The following is an 18,254-nucleotide window of genomic DNA, read 5'->3' on the forward strand; positions in this document are numbered from 1 at the left end:
AACGTCCGACCAGGCCCCAGCCTCGACCTTAATGGCCAACGCTGCTGCTGACCAGGGACCTGCCACCAACCAGGGACCCGCTGCCGACCGGGGACCCGCCACCACTGAGGTAGCTGACCAGATACCCACAGCCGCTGCCGACCAGGGACCCACTGCCGCTGCTGACCAGGGACCCGCCACCACTGCCGACCGGGGACACGCCGCCGTGACCGACGCTGCCGACCTGGTACCCACCAATGCTGCCGACAGGGGATATGACGCTGCCAACCAGGGACCCACCATCGCTGATCGCGCCACCACCGACAGCAAGCAACGACCCCCAACACTTACCGTTGGCTGCAGGCAACAACACCAACTCCTCGACACTGTCTTTTCAGGCCCAACTGTTTGCGTGACGTCATCACATACACGTTGCTTGACGTCATCACGCAGGACTCCACTGTCCCCATTACAAGTCTCTGCATCAATAACCCTCGACCAGGAATTAAGTGCATGTACACTACACCGATTGCTTATTTGACAGATAGTTTTATCCGTCCAGACCTGGCCCACCGTTGTGGACTGGCTATTCTCCCAACTGCACAGAGAATTTCATTGGTGACCAGATCACACTCGACTGGGGTAAAGGGGTGAGAAGTGGCGACCCTGAAAGTCCAGGGCATCACGTTCACACACTTCAAACTATTAGTACTTTCCCAATTGTGCGCCCCTGCACTGCTGGGACTGGATTTTCAGTGCCAGTTTCAAATTATTTTCTTGCACTTTGGGGGACCTCACACTCCGCTCTCTGTCTGTAAATACTCCACCCCAGAAACCTCCTGCCAGCGGCAGCCCGAGCCATCCTCCCCCACGCCCTGGGGCCTCAACTGTAGTCTCTCCACCCTCCGAGTTGCTCTGCCAGCGCTTTTCACAAATCTCACCCCTGGCTGGAAGTCTGTGGCCACCAAAAGCCAGCAATATAATTATGAACACAGGAAATATATCACAAGTAAGGTGTGCAGACTGCTGGATGAGGGCATTATCGAACCTTGCTCGAGTCCATAGAGGGCCCAGGTGGTGGTTGTTTAAAACGAGGAGAAGCAGCGGATAGTGGTTGACTTCAGCCAGACAATCAACTGCTTCACACTCCTGGATGCGTACCCCCTTCCACGGATCACGGATGTGGTGAATCAGATTGCCCAATACCGTGTATTTTCCACCAATGACTTATTTTCGGCCTATCATCAGCTCCCGATCTGCGGAGAAGAACGACCTTTCACGGTCTTCGAAGCAAATGGGCGGCTGTATCAATTCCACAGGGAACCCTTTGGGGTCACAAATGGCGTTGCGGTCTTCCAGCGGGAAATGGACCGGATGGTGGACCAGAACGGGCTGACTGCTACTTTCCCGTATCTGGACAATGTCACCATCTGCGGCCACGACACAAAGGATCATGCTGCCAACTTTGAGAAATTTTTTCAGACTGCAATTCGGCTGAACTTGACCTACATTTTCGACAAATGTGTCTTCCAGACCACTCGGTTCGCAATTCTGGGTTGTGTGGGGGCGAACGGGGTGGTCATGCCGGACCCTGACCTCATGCATCCTCTTATGGACTCCCCCACCCCCCCCCCCCCCCCCGACACCCAGAAGGCACTCAGACGCTGCCTGGGCTTTTTCTCCTACTATGCCCAATGGGTTCCACACTATGCCGACAAGGCATGGCCACTCATCAAGACCACCTCCTTTCCCCTGTCAACCAAAGCCAGAGTGCCTTCAACCGCATCCAATCGGACATCGCTACTGTAACGCTGCATGCCATCGACGAGTCTATTCCGTCCCAAGTCGAGAGCGATGCATCTGACTTTGGACTGGCAGCTACCTTGAACCAGGCCAGCCGGCCGGTAGCCTTCTTCTCCAGAACCCTCCAGGCACTCCTCTGTCGAGAAGGAGGCCCATCCTAATGTATGACAACACATTTAAGCAGTACGTCGTTGGAGACACTACTTTACTGGCAGGCGCTTTACGCTGCTGACTGACCAACGCGCAGACTCCTTCATGTTTAGCAATACCCAGCGAGGTAAGACCAAGAATGACAAAATCACCATTTGGAGAATTGAGCTCTCCACTTTTAATTATGACATACTGTATCGGCCTGGTAAACTCAACGACCCGCCAGATGCGCTCTCCGGGGGACTTGCGCCAACATACAACTGGACAGGTTGCAGAAACTCCACGAGGAGCTCTGTCATCCAGGGGTCACTAGGTTCGCGCACTTTGTCAAAGCTCGCAACCTGCCCTACACAGTCGAGGAGATTCACTCCATGACCTGAGCCTGCCCAGTGTGCACTGAGTGCAAGCCCCATTTCTTCTGTCCGGAGAACACCCACGTCATCAAAGCCACCTGCCTGACCCAGTATGTAAAAGTAGAAGACACACATTTCTTGTTTATTTTCATTGTGTGATGACATTGTTTAATGGGTTTAATGTGTCATATAGGTTGAACGTTGAGTGGGTGGGGGGGGGGGGTGAAGGAGGGAGGGAAGGGAGGGGGGAAAAAGGGGAGAAAATGACACTGTGTATATTCAAGAGGGAAATGTTCGTGTGTATTTTGGTTAGTATGGTTCATAGTGTGAAAACTAAAAAATTAAAATAAAAAAAAGCCACCTGCCCCTTTGAACGTCTCAGCGTAGACTTCAAGGGCCCCTACCGTCGACCAACCAGAACACCTACATCCTTATGGCCATCGACGAGTACTCCCACTTCCCGTTCGCTGTGCCCTGCTCAGACATGACTGCCTCCTCAGTTATAGAGGCCCTGCACAGCATCTTCGCCATCTTCGGGTACCCCAGTTACATCCACAGTGACAGGGGGTCCTCGTTTATGAGCGCAGAGCTGTGGCAGTACCTTCTGGAACATGGTATTGCTTCAAGCAGGACCACCAGTTATAACCCATGCGATAATGGGCGTCGAAAGAGAGAATGCCACCGTCTGGAAAGCGGTTATGCTTGCCCTCCAATCCAAAGGTCTCCCCACCTCTCACTGGCAGGACGTGCTCACTAGTGCCCTACACTCCATCCACTCCCTCCTATGCACCGCAACCAATGCCACCCCCCATGAAAGGATGTTCTCTTTCCCGAGGAAATCCAAGTCAGGTACGACCATACCGGCGTGGCTCACGGTTCCCAGTCCTGTCCTCTTACGACGCCACATCAGGTACTCAAAGAACGACCCCTTGGTCGACCGAGTGACTCTGCTCCATGCGAACTCGCATTATGCCTACATTGAGTACCCAGACGGGTGGGAGGACACAGTCTCGGTAAGGGACCTAGCCCAAGCCGGATCAGGCGCAGAAGTGCCTTTAACCCAACCTCCCCCTATTCCTTCTCCCCCAGGTCATGTGCTTGAACAGAGGGACCAGCACCACCCCACCAGCTCAGGCCAGACTGTCGATAATGCCGTTGGGGAATTGAGCGAAGCAGTGGCCGAACCCTATGGGCCTGCCGGCGACACGACTCCGGCAACCCCAATCCTGGCACCACGGTGGTCACGCCGGATGGTCAGGCCCCCTGACCGGTACAGCCCCTAACCTCCATCCACCCTGGGGTCAGTTCTCAAAGAAGGGTGAATGTGATAGTACAGATTCTATCACCAATGTGTATATGTACATATGTACAGATTGTAGTGTAGGATGACTGTGATTGGCTGAGAGTGTAGCCACACCTATTGGCAGGTCTTAAAGGCTTAAAGGATTGCTCCTAGCCAGACCAGGTCATTCTGAACAGGTCGACATACTTGTGATATGCTCCAGTCTTTTAGTTAATAAAAGCCTTGGTTTGGATCAACAAGTCTTTTGTTCTTTCGACGCGCACTACATCTGGCAAGTTTTGTGTTTCTTCTATCTGGTTCATTACTTCCAGGAGAGGAGGAATTAATAACTCTTTAAATGTTTTATAGAATTCTATTGAGAATCCATCTTCTCCAGGCGTTTTATTGTTCGGCAGCTTTTTTAATATATCCTGTACTTCCTCTATTTCAAATGGTTTTATCAGTTTGTTTTGTTCCTCTTCTTGCAATTTTGGCAGTTCAATTCTAGCTAAAAACTCTTCTATTTTATCATCTTTCCCCTCATTCTCAGTTTGGTTAATTGTTCATAAAATTCCTTCAAGTTCTCATTAATCTCCATTGGGTCATATGTAATTTGTTTGTCCTTTTTCCTTGATGCCAATACAGTTCTTTTAGCTTGTTCTGTTTTAAGTTGTCAGGCTAATATTTTGTGTGTTTTTTCTCCTAATTCGTAATACTTTTGCTTTGTTTTCATTATGTTCTTCTCCACCTTGTACGTTTGGGCTCAGGGCCTGGTGCCTTAGTTTGACCTGTTGCCCCCTTCTGCATTTGCAGGGTCAGATCTTCTTTGAATGGCCTGTGCGTGGGCTGTTTGAATCGCTGTGGTCCAATAATGCTAGATCTACGAGCGACCTTGTACAATGCTACTTACTGGTAAGTTGGTTTTCAAGGCTGTGGGTTCAAGTTGTAGTTCTGAAAGGGATTATATGATGATTCCCATAGGAAAGAGTTGCCGGCGTAAAGAGCCATAATTTTTTTAGTATCTCCTCAGCTCATCTACTGATCTGTCTCTTAGTGACAGAATGCCACTTAGTGACATTTTATTTTATTAAAAAATTCTCAAAATTGACAAACAACACAGATTAACAATTCTTCATCAAAACTTTACCTGGGCTCATGTCAGGGGATCTTTTATGGGAAAACGAGCCCCACTCCTACCCATGCTACAACCTTCCACCTCAGACTGGGTTGGTGGACCAGGCTATAATCATATTCTATTTGCAGCCTCAGTGGACTCCTTTGGCAGACAACGGGGAGAGTTGGAGCTGAAGGAAAGTAAGGTGCAGCTGTAATTTGAGCTGTCAGCCTTGGGCCTAAACTCTTTGAAAGACAGCAGTAGCAAGTCCCAAGACATGCCAGTTCTGTGCCTCTTTGAGAAGAACAAGTAAAACAAGTCTTTGGAACTTCCCCTCCTTTCTGCCTGATGCTTTCCGAACATCCAATCTGAGGAGATATCAGTCCCAGATGAACTTTCGCAGTCACAGTCTTAAATTTCTTTCATCTCATTTGTGCGTAATTGAGTTCAAATCTGGTCATTTTCCACTAGACAGTACCACGAGGATCATCAAGAAAATTAGCGTTCTTAAGATGCAAAAGAAGAAATATTAGACCATTATTTCTTTGTGTCAAAAATTAACCTGCTTGTTGCTGGGCCTTTTCTTAGACTCTAAAGAATATAATTCATGGCTTTCAGGTGTTTTGACATGTCTAATTTGCTTTTCTTTTATCTAACAAGTTGATTGAATCTCATAGCACAATCTATGTCACATATTTTAAATTGCTCTGTGTTCTTTTTAATCAAAGCAATGGATGCTCTGCTGTTGATCATAGATGGTTCACTGATTTAAACTGAATTCTTATATTAATGTGGGTTGCACAAGTTTCCTTTCATGTTATGTTACAGTTTATGTTATGGAATTCCATAAATCAATATACTGACATCAATGCCAGAATGAAAACTGATGAAATTTGGTTTAGTAATTCAATGTTGCTTTAATCTTCAGAGTTCTATGTAATTTTCAGTATGTATATTGGATGTTGATCTTAACTCTGTCCAGGTAGCATTAAAAAAGATTGTTTAATTACTTAAGTTAAATATTGTAAAAAGAATATTGCCACTTAATTCTACAATGACAGTCTATTGGAATGAGTCCAACATATAAAAGTTATAGTTTAAAAAGTGTAAAATCCAAATTTGTAATGGGCCATACTTTCCAAAATTGAGAGGAGCCCAATCCAAAGGGAAATCTAATGACTATGAGGGGAGTCCAGGGCACATAATAGATCCTTAAGATACTGCAATGTAGTAGTTTGTACATTAAAAAAAAGAATTTTCAAAACTTAAATGGAGTTTGTCTGATTTACGTTAGAGCACAGCCCACCATGACCTAGAACATAGACTTTGAGGAGGCAGTAAGGCAGATGCACAATTTGGAAATAAAATTATATGGTCTGGAAAAATTAAATGCCGTGTGCATAAAATTAATCTTTGAAGGGAAAAGTCCTTGAAGCTACAAGTATTATGTATTGACGTAAAGTGTCAATAATGTAGACAGCCAACAAAAAGACCAACTATTTTGTTAGAAGCTCTGTTCTCTTTCAGTTTCTTGTTACTGAATGGTGTTGATTTCATGTGGTAGTAAATTGATTGTAAGAGAAAGGCTTTTAGCATTATCCTCCACAATATAGTGTGATCACTGAAATAAAATCCAAGGGATTAAGAGCTCATGTTCCCTCCCTTGATATGAACAAGTAAATTGCTTTCCTGTGCCATAAACATCTTCTCCCAACTTATTTCATCCAACTGAAAAAGTCCATCATTTTGGATTTGGTGGGACAAGCACATCTTTAACATTCACACCCTATCAGGACCTGGCAACGTCATTGCCGCAGGGATTTTGTGTATACACTGAAGTACTTCAGCAATAAGTGTACTGACAATAACCACACCACCGGTGCGAGTATAAGACAGCTTTAATAAACTAATAAGTACGCTCAGAGGTCTTGTCTCTCTGCAAGACGAACCTGGAAGGCTAGAGTGTAGCTCTGGACTGCTTTCTAGACAAGGTCACTGGGATGACCCCTGGTGACCTAGTGGTGTAGTTACATATAGCAAGAATAGAAATGATTGGATTTATTATGAGATTCACAGTGCCACATCTTTTTCCATACTAATGAACATTTTAGCAGTTTTAAAAGGGAAAATGCTGCTTGTTTGAAATAGGGTAACCTTTGCATACATTGCAAATGCAGTAAGAAAGAAAGCATCAGCTGCCAAAGATTTGTATGTGTAGCTGGATATCTTCTGCTGGAATTCTCAGAGCAAGCTAGTTATGTGGAGACTATGGCTGCCTTTATTGGCTATTTTCAGGAATATTATCAAGAAATAGTTCTGTTCTAAAACATGCACCTTGCTGTTTAAGATATGCAAGTTCAGGGCTTCGATTTAGAAGTGTACAGTTAATTAATCATGATTTAAATACAATTGGAATTTTTGTGCTAGAAATAAGATTGGGCTGGGCTGTGATTTTTTTTTCAACCCAGCCTGGACAGGATGGGCCAAATGACTTTTTTTTAAGATCTAGACATACGGCACGGTAATAGGCCCTTTCGACCCCCAAGCCTGTGCCACCCGATTACACCCAATTGACCTACAACCTTGCTAATTTTGCAAGGTGGGAAGAAATTAGAGCACTCGGAGGAAACCCATGCAGACACAGGGAGAACGTACAAACTCCTTATAGACAGCGCCAGATTCGAATCTGATTCACTGGCGATGTAGCAGTGTTGCGCTAACTGTGCCTCCCCCATTTATATCATAAACTTTCTGCAAACTTATGATCTTTTATATCCTCCAAGTGAGAAAAGTTCCATACCTAAAGTGGCTTCTGTAATTGTGAAAATTAATCTCTCGAATAATGTAATTTTGCTCACTGAAAAATAAAATTATCTCGTGAAACAGGAGAAATTCTCACGATCATAATAATGACTAATTTTAATTTTAAAAATCAACTGGCCCAAATTAAACAGATTCAAACTTGCATAAAGCCACAGGGCTTCTTTGTGGTTCTTCAATCACATCTAGACCATCCCACACCCTCCACACCTCCTTATTAATGATCTGTCTATGGATCTAGTCCAACCCAAGCAGTTGAAACATAACACAATAGTAGGTTTCACAGTCTTGCAAAAAAAGTCATAAGATTATGACTCTTGAAGATCAATTAATGTGCTCCTGTCAATCTCACCCGCATTCCAAATTTTAAAGTAATTGTAGGGGTGTTTGTTCACTTAATGTACTATAGATTGCATTAGTCTTGGGAAGTCTTATGCAATGGACAATAGGAAATGATCAGCTTAGTTTACACCTCACCCCATATTCTTTTCCATTGATTTTTACTTGGAATGAAAATTGGATGGTTTGTAAAATGGGGTGGCTCTTTATCATTTTAAAAATTTTGCTGTTAAGGCAAATTTCATCCCCTTGTGTTGAAATAACAATGGCAGGTATACAGAAGAGATATCTTGGCTCTGTTTCATTCTTTCAATCTGAGAGATAGCTCTGAGAGATTTCGGCAATAGATTTTAGCCGGTTCAAAAATGATGTCATACTATGTACAAATTATACTTACTGCAGTACAGAGGAAGTCTTGTTTTTGTAGTTTCGTTTTAATCATCCTTAATAAAAACATTACTTCTTTTTACACTTGTTTAACATAATTTTCAAGAAAATGAAAGCATAAAGATTATTTTCCTTGATGTTTGAATCAAATTTGCTTTTGTATCAATTCTACTTAATTGCTTATTTATGAGAAAATGAGGTCTCATTTGAGATCTCAGGATAGAGAAAATAGCATGTTGACACATTTGTGTTGCTTTGATGTAGATTTTGTTGCAGATATATCAGTTTGGAAGTAATTTTCTGATTGAGGATCAACAAACTGTAGCAATCCTGACATTTTCATCCATAGTGAAAATGATATTTAATAAATGAGAAGTATTTGAGAAGAGTTGAATTTGCCTGAAGTACAGGACAGAACTACTTGAATCACCTGTACCTTTGGTTATAGTAACAGTTTGATTACTGATAATTTGTGAAACAGACGACGAAATTACCCTGATAAAATTGTAACCTTATAATAAATAATATTAAAGCATTGAAAATCGCATTTGTTCCACATGAACTATTTTGAGTTTTGCAAATCAGGCTGATTTATTAAGACTTAGTTACACAGTAAAATGGTTGATGGCTGTAATAGTGAATTTGTCTTCACTGCCCTTTATAGATACTGAATAATATTTGAAGACATTTGTTAAGATGAATTGAAATAATGAGCTTACCCTGTTTTCTGCATGGCCCGAAATAAGTGAAAGAAATGATGGAGTGTGAATACTCTGACTGTTGACATGAGGACATGCAGGGGGTCAGGATGATATTTATTGATGAAACTCTCAGCTTCCAATCTGTCGCACTGAGTGCACATCATGCAGCTGTCATGACAGACATTGTTGAAAAAATGATGTTTTGCAACAATTTTCAGCTCTCATTTACAAAGAGTACTGAAGCAGCAAAAATTAGTAACAGGTCTCACAATGGATCTTATTTTGACATGATGCTTTAGACCTTTGATCTGGAAAAGAAACAACATTATGTATCATCTATGAGTTACTGAAATCCTACACCACCGCCTCTGGAAAATTGCTTTAAACCTTGTTCATGCCAAATCTCACGACTGAAGCTTGATGTGTTCTGCAATCAGTTACTGCAGATGAAAGACTATTTTATTGGCAAAATAATTGATTAGGTGTAATTTTATTTTGTAATTTTTGGTTTTGTTGACATGCACTATTCCTCCTTACTTTGTTTCAAAGCTTCTCTGTTACACATTGTCATTCAACTGGAAAAGCAGTGTGAAGATTGGGGGAGGGAGATGAAAGGTGGCACACCGGTTGTAAAATGCAACAGAGAATACAAATGTCGGGGCACCTCTTTAAGAAACTGAGTGTGAGAACAAATAAGTATGACTATTTACATTGTTCTTTATAATATTCCTGTAGGATTTGATGCAGATTTATAATTCGTTGGCGTACATGACAGGAAAGGAATAATGCATATAATGAATTTTATGGGTCTCTGACAAATTCTCATTGGAATTTTACATTGGAGTTATATTGCAGTACTACCATGACAGACTGCACAATACAAAGCATAGCCGATTAAATTGTAGCTTGAAAAACATTTTAGCTGACTAAAGGACCTTCGACCACTTTTGTCTATGCAGCAGGCTGCAATTTTTAATGCCACTGGAACAAGAGTGGAATTGTCATAAGAAAAAAAAAAGTTTATAGAACATTTGGCAGGTTTAAAAGACTGCCAAACATTTCTCTTGGAACGTTTTAAGCCCTAGAAATTTGTTTCATCCTTTCCCTCTGTAAACTTATCTCCACATTACACTTCCCTCTCACCTTAAATCTATGTCCTCTAGCTTTGGACTCCCTTAACCCAGGAAAGAGACTGTGACCATGCTCCCCATACTTTTATATACTTCTGTAACCTCCTATACTTCAGGTAAAAAGTCACATAATTTGTCCAGTTGTCATCTGACCAGGTAACATCCTTGTGAATCTTTTCTACACCTATTTCAGCTCAACATTCTTCCTAAGGTAAAGCAACCATAAATGTACTCAATGCTCCCAAGGATGGTCTCACCAGTCTTTTAAAAAAAAATTTATTTGTAATTTTACAGATTCAAACTTTGCAAACGCCACAGGGGATCACTCCTCCCCTTTTACAAATCAATTTATATCGAGTCCTTATTTTTCTGCCCCCCTTCCTTCCCCCATCTTCCCCCCCTTTTCCACCCCAACATTAGCAAAGAGATGCATATCAATGACTAAAAATATCAATGCCAATCCACTTTATGAAAAAAATGGGGTTGGGGGTGCTGACTTGGGTTCTAAATTATCTGTGTTTCCATTCTTGTGGTGTTGTAACATGAAGTCTCAGCTCTTGAACTTATTAGTCTAACTGATGAGGGCAAGCACACCAAACCCCTTCTTCACCAACCTGTCTAACTGTGTTCTCCCATATCTGCTTTGGTCTTCCCCAGGGGCTCCAGTTCCTTCCCACTGTTCAAACCGTACTGGAGTGTAGGTTAATGGGTGTAAATTGGGCAGCATGGTCTCGTGGGCTAAAATTAATAATTGAAACAATGGCACAGATTTTGCTGTATTTTGCTGGCAGTTCCATACAGAATTGTTGACATTATTCCAGGTAAGTGACTGCAAATGTTGGCAATCCTGCATGAATGGAAAGTCCCAATCTTGCAGTCCAAGTGTAGTTGGTGATTTCTAAGCTGGACCCTGCATTCATTTCCACGGGATCACAAGTGCTACAAGGAAGTAAAGAATATGACAAGTTACACCGGAAAAATAAGTTTTATATGTGCTTTAAAATTTTTTATTACTTATAAGCATTCTATATAGATCCCAAGCATTACACCAAAAACTTTCAGTACATTCTATAGCTTGATTCCTGTTGTACGTACACAAGTTCATCACTGTCTTTTCAAAGTCTCACAGATCAAAAGACAGTGAAGATTAAACTCATTCTTTTCCTGCATCTTGTGTGAATGAATCCCTTCCTAATGTTGAACAGAAAATCAGAAAATGACATTTTAGTTAAATGATGTGACAATTTAAGGAACCCGTGAGCTTTGGAAATTTGTCATCGGGCTAAATATACTGAAGGAAAAGACATGAAGGGGATGATATCTTCTTTATCAATCATGTATTGTGGACATTGCTGCCAAGAAGCCTTTGAGATGAAGTTGGTGACTTTTTTTACATTATCAGTTGCCCACTAGTTCCTGCTCCACCAGTCAATACAATCATTACTGCTCGACACCATTTTGCTATCCTAACTATATCCTTTGATTTCTTTAGCACTTAAATGTGATTGGCCTATCTTAAATATACTCAATGACTGAACTACCATAGTCCTCCTGGGTAGAGAACAACAAGCATTCACCTAGCTGAAGAAATCTCTTCTGAGCCTTGAATGGCTTATCCTTCTGTTTGAGGCTGTAATTCCTGGTTCGAGACATCCTGTACGGGAAGCCATTGGCACCATAAGAACTTTGCATGTTTCAACGAGACCACTTCTCATTCTTCTAACCTCTGGAGAATAGCCGAATTGTTCCTCATAGGTCAATTCCCCCATCCCTTCATCAGGTATTGTAAGTACATCCTTCCTGGGTAGGTGAACCAGACATGTATGTAATATTCCAGGAATAGTCAAATGAGGGCCTTATAATATCATACTCCAATGTTCATGCAGTAAAGATGAACATAGTTTACCTTCCTAACTACTCATCTCACCTGCACATTAACTATCAGTAATTCCATACAAGAACACTACATTTCCTTGAGCACCAACATCATTCAATCTGTGACAATCTGGAATAGTTTTTGATATTTTAATTTTTACTGCTAATATGGATTGTCCTCATAATTTTCTGCATTTTATTCCATCTATTATGACCTCACTCATTCACGTAGTCTACCTCCATTTCCGTGAGGCCACTCTGCATCTTCCTCACTGTGACCTGACTTTCGATTACTGTATCATGCATTACACATGATTCCTTTATCTTCCCACAAACACACTCCAGCAACATGGTGAGGGAGCAAATATCTAATCAAGAGGATGCCCAATTGTGGTTTGGTTGATCATGGAAAGCATTGGATGTCTTGAACTTTATTGGAGCAACACACATCGAAGCAAATAGCAAATTATTGCATCAGGCTTCTGACTTTCCCCTCTTGATGGTACATGGAATTTATGGAGATGAGCTGATTCAATTGGTGCAGCACAGGCTGTCTCAGATCTGTTCTTGTGGCCACACTATTTACAAGAATGGCCTGGTTAGGTTTCAGGTCATTGGTGATTCCTCAAGGTGTTAATGATTGTGAGGGGTGGATGATTTTAACCACAATTTTCCCAGTGTACTCTGCCCAACGAAAGATGGTTTTGGATGGATGCCAGTATCATATCCACACTGGAACATCTCAAGGGCAGCAAGTTAATTTTAGTGCACAGATTTCGCCACAATAATTAGCAGAGTGTAGGAATAACCGGGCCTCTTCATAGGTGGTAGATGTTGACAAAGTGGGGGCCTGCAGGGATCAGTGTACATACACCAGCCCTTTATAATATGTAGAGTGCCCGCAATAATGTTCGGGACCAAGACAGTTCATTTCTTTTATTTGCCCCTGCACTCAACAGTTTTAAATTTGTAATCAAACAATTCACATGTAATTAAAGTGCACATTCCAGATTTTATTCAAGGTTATTTGTAGACATTTTGGTTTGACCATACAGAAATTACATAGTCCCCTCATTTTAAGGCACCATAATGTTTTGGAGATTGGGCTTCACAGGTGTTTGTGAGCATTCATTGGTGCAGATATAAGTGAGCTAGGCTTGCTTCTAAGCTTTTGATCATCCTTGGTGCCTGTAGGTGCCATTTTTTCTCTACACGAGGACCATAGTTTGTGCCAATGAAAGTCAAAGAAGTCATTACGAGGCTGAGAAACGAATAAAAAGACATCGCCCAAGCCTTAGGATGACCAAAATTAACAGTTTGGAGCATCATTAATAAGAAAGAGGGTTTTAGTGACCTCAGCCATCGCAAAGGGACTGGTATTCCAAGGAACATCTCCACTCCTGATTTCAGAAGAATTCTCATCATAATGAAGAAATCCCCAACCTAATGTTCAACAGATCAGAAATGTTCTTCAGGAGGCAGGGTGTTTATACACTGTATCAATGACTACTGTCCACAGAAGGTTTCATGAAGAGAAATGCAGAGGCTACACTGCAAGATGCAAACCATAGCAAAGGTGGTATGCTTTCGATCCTGGGAAGTTCCTTTATGCCTCCACACTTTGCTCTTCCCACCACCCCAATACAGGTTAATCTTGTTCTCAGCTGTCCACAACACCTTTTTCCAGAATTCTGCAGGCTCTTATAAATACTTTTTGGTAAACTGTAATTTGGCCATCCTTTCTGTGGTGAACTAGTTTTGCAGTGTAGCCTCTGTATTTCTGTTCACGAAGTCTTCTACGGACAGTTGACATTGACACATCCACACCTGCTTCTTGAAGAGTGTTTCTGATTTGTCAGACAGATGTTTGGAGATTTGTCTTCATTATGATGAGGATTCTTCTGTCATCAGTAGTGGAGATCTTCCTCGAATACCAGTCCCTTTGCAATTACTGACCTCACCAGTACATTCACTCTTCTTAATGATGTTCCAAACAGTTGATTTTGGTGATTCTAAGGTTTGAGCGATGTCTCTGACTGTTTTATTCTTGTTTTACAACCTTATAATGGCTTCTTTGACTTTCATTGGGCACAACTCTGGTCTTCGTGTTGAAAATAGGATCTAGAGCACACATGTCAAACTCAGGCCTGCGGGCCAAATTTGGCCCGTGATATAATTATATTTGGCCCGCTAGATCATATCAAATATGTATTAGAGCTGGCCCGCTGGCCACCGCGCCAGTATAGCGCATGCACAGCTAATACTACAAATCCCAGAATGCTTTGCAAATGCGTTGGCGTCAGCCCACTAATCGCCTCCACCTCCTCTCTTTACTTTCATTAGTATCTGCGACCTGTCGCCCAACTCACATGTAATAAACCCCTTACGAAAAATGGCTAAACGAAAGACAGAAAACAGGACCTTTCAAGACAGGTGGGAGGCAGACTATATGTTCATCATTTTAAAAGACAAACCTGTTTGTCTTGTGTGTGGAGCCAGCGCGTCTGTAGTTAAAGAATATAACATATGACGATACTATGAAACGAAACACCAGGACAGGTATAAGGATCTGAACGAGAAGCAAAAGCTCCTGAAGGTGCAGGAGATGAAAAGAAGTCTGGTTTTACAGCAAACTATGTTCACCAAAGCAAAATCCCAAAGGCTAGTTTTATTGTGGCCGCAGAGATCGGCAAATCAGCCAGGCCCTTTACGGAGGGAGAGTTTGTTAAAAAATGCCCGCTCAACGTTTGCGATGTCATTTGCCCAGATAAAAAGCAAACATTTTTAAATGTGAGCCTGAGCAGAAACACCGTGGCTGCACGTGCTTTTGAGCTTGCTACTAATCTAGAAGAACAACTGAAGGAGAAGGGGAAAGATTTTATGGCATACTCACTTGCTGTAGACGAGAGCAGTGACACATCAGATACTGCCCAGCTGTCAATATTCATCCGTGGAGTGGACACGAAACTTTCCGTTACAGAGGAACTTTTAGGATTAAAATCCATGCATGGCACAACCACAGGAAAAGAAATCTTCGAGGAGGTGTCCAAATGTCTCAATGAAATGATGCTGCCTTGGGATAAACTTGTGGGACTAACGACAGATGGCGCACCCGCGATGTGCAGTCAGAAAAGTGGACTGGTGGGCAGGATTCAGGAGAAGATGCGGGAGAATCATGCAGGTGAGCTTACAGTTTACCACTGCATAATCCACGAGGAAGCCTTGTGTGGCAAAGCCTTGAAAATGGAGCATATTATGAACACTGTAACTCGAGTAGTTAACTTCATAAGAGCCAAAGGTTTAAATCACTGCCAGTTTAAGTCCTTTCTAGAGGAGTTAGGGTCAGAATACGGAGACGTGCCCTATCACATAGAGGTGCGATGGCTTAGCTGAGGAAAAGTACTGAAGAGATGCTTTTAGCTGCGTGAAGAAATATGTCTGTTTATAGAGAGCAAAGGCAAAGACACAACAGAGCTCAGGGATAAAAAGTTTGATTGTGAGCTGGCATTCCTGTGTGACTCGTGAGCCATCTCGATGCGCTAAACCTGCAGCTTCAGGGACGAGGGCACGTCATTACGGACATGTACAGTGCAGTGAGGGATTTTAGAACCAAGTTGTGCTTGTTGGAGACTCAGATGCTGCAGGGAAACATGGCTCATTTTCTGAGCTGCCAAATTATGAAAGAACAGATCTCACCTGCCGTGTTGCCCAGTGCAGAGTTTGCTGAAAAACTAAGCGTACTTCGTGCGGAGTTTTCCCGACGATTTGCTGACTTTGAAGCCCAGAAATGCAGATTTGAACTTCTCAGCAATCCGTTTGCAGCTGACGTGACAAGCGCTCCAACCAACCTCCAAATGGAGCTGATTGAGCTCCAGAGTAATGACACGCTCAAGTCAAAGTATGACTGTCGGTGCTGTGCAGTTCCCACAGTTCCTTCCCAACACACTGCCCCAACTCCGTACACAAGCTACTCAAATGTTGTCAATGTTCGGCAGTACATATCTCTGCGAACAACTCTTCTCTTTGATGAAGATAAACAAAACACCACACAGGAGTCGTCTTACTGACGAGCACCTTCATTCAGTCCTGAGGATTTCCTCAGCTCAGAGTCTGACACCAGAGTTTGATGAACTTGCATCTAAGAAGAGATGCCAAGTATCTGGTTTAGACCCAGGTGCATCAGAGTAAATCACAGTGTAGCAAGCTAAGCTTGGATTAATATTTTCTTTTGTTAACTTTGGACTGTTCATAGTTGAAAGATTGGATTTTCGTTGAAGCAAGTTGTTATTTTTTTGACTTGTTGGCTTGTGAAAAAAAATACATTTAAAAGGAGCTTAAAGGCTAGAGAGAAATATTATTTATTGAATATTTTATTTCTCATTTGTTAATGCTTCTTCTGGAAAGAGTTTAACCAAAACTATTATTAAACATTTATTTTAATAAGAAAAAGTTTAACATTACATATGTTGAAAGAAGAGAAAACATGCAGATGTTGTTGAAAATTTTCAATAAATATTTAGTTTGGCCCACGACTTAGTCCAAGTTTTTAATTTTGGCCCTCTATGAATTTGAGTTTGACACCCCTGATCTAGAGAATCCAAAGGTGATCAAAAGCTTAGAAGAAAGTCTAGCTCTCTTATACCTGCACCAATGAAGCAATTAAACATACCTGAGTAATTAAAACTGTCCCAAACATTATGATGCCCTAGAATGGGGGGAATTATGTATAAAAGGTGTTTGGTCAATCCAAAATGTATACAAATAACCTTAAATAAAATCTGGAATATGCACTTTAATTACATGTGAATTGTTTGATTGCAAAATTTAATCCGTTGAGCATAGGGGAAAATAAAGGAAAAAAGTGTCTTTGTCTCAAACATTATGGAGGACACTGTACATGTGATTTGGATGAGGGAACTAAATTTCCACGATTGTATCGACTACAAAACTCTGGGGGGAATGTGACCTGTAAGGAGGTTCCAAAGTAAGTTGAACAAGTTGCCGAATTGAGAAAATGCAAGGCAGGCGCATTCTAATTTGGATATATGGGAGGTTATCTGCTTAGATACTAAAATTGGAAGGACAAATATTCAAAGAAGGTGGTGCAGTGAGAACGAATTGTTCCATCAGTTGGAAAAAGCAGATATCCCATTTCAGCAAGCAGATTTAAAGGTAAATGATGTCTTGCCTTTCATTAGTTGATGTTTGGACTTCAGGAGCAAGGATATCTCATAGCAATTGGTGCGTATTGGTGAGATCCCATCTGGAGTTCAGTGGGTGATTATCATTGTATTAATTTATTGTCATATATAAAAGTACAATGTTCAGATCCAATGACATTCTTGCTTGCTGCAACCACACTGTGATAAAATACACCAACAGTGTATAAATTAAGTCAAGTTTCGTGTCATCTGATTGTACAAGTACAACCCGATGAAACGGCATTCTCTGGTCCTTGGTGCAAAAACATGCAGCCACACAATCAGACATAACACACATGCACACAAATAATATATATGCAGGACAAGTATTATGTCTATAAAAATAAATAAATTTTGTTTTGTACAAATGACCGTCTCAGATGGTTAATGTGAGCAGTTCCTTTGGTCATTCACCAATCTTCACTGCCCATGGGAAGAAGCTATTCCTCAGCCTGGAGGTGCTGCCTCTGATCCTCCTGCATCTCTTCCCTAACAGGAGCAGCTGAAAGATGCCACGCGCAGGGTGGAAAGGGGTCCTCAAAGATTTTGCGCGGCCTCTTCAGACAATGATCCTGGTAGATCACGTTGAAACAGTGGAAGGAGACTCCAGTGAGCCTCTCTGCCACTCTTATGTTCCTATGGCTTGACCTCCAATCTATTTCTCTGCAGCAACCATACCACACTGTGATACAGCCAGCCAGGACACTCTTGATAGAGCTCCTATAGAAGGTTGACATAATGGTGGCCGGTAGCAACCAATCAGTCTGCTTTCCACCATACATCAGTAGATGTTCGATGCATTGCCACAAGTAAATGGAGAAAAAAAGATCAAGTAGATTTATCCTCTTGTTTATTTTTCTCTACCTGTTGCAGACCAGTCCAGCAACTATGTCAGTCAGTTGGTCAGTCGTTGTGCTAATGAACATTTGCTGATGAACATTGAAATCCTCGGCTCAGAGTACATTTCTGTGCTCTTACACCTTTCCATTCTTTTTCCAAGTATTGGTCAACAAAGAGAAGCAAAGTTGATGGAGTGGGTGGGATTTGGTGGTGGTAAGTGATGATCCAAAATGTATACAAATAACCTTAAATAAAATCTGGAAGATTGTCCATGTTTGAC

This window comes from Narcine bancroftii, chromosome 4 (assembly GCF_036971445.1).
Source record: "Narcine bancroftii isolate sNarBan1 chromosome 4, sNarBan1.hap1, whole genome shotgun sequence".
Lineage (NCBI taxonomy): Eukaryota > Metazoa > Chordata > Chondrichthyes > Torpediniformes > Narcinidae > Narcine > Narcine bancroftii.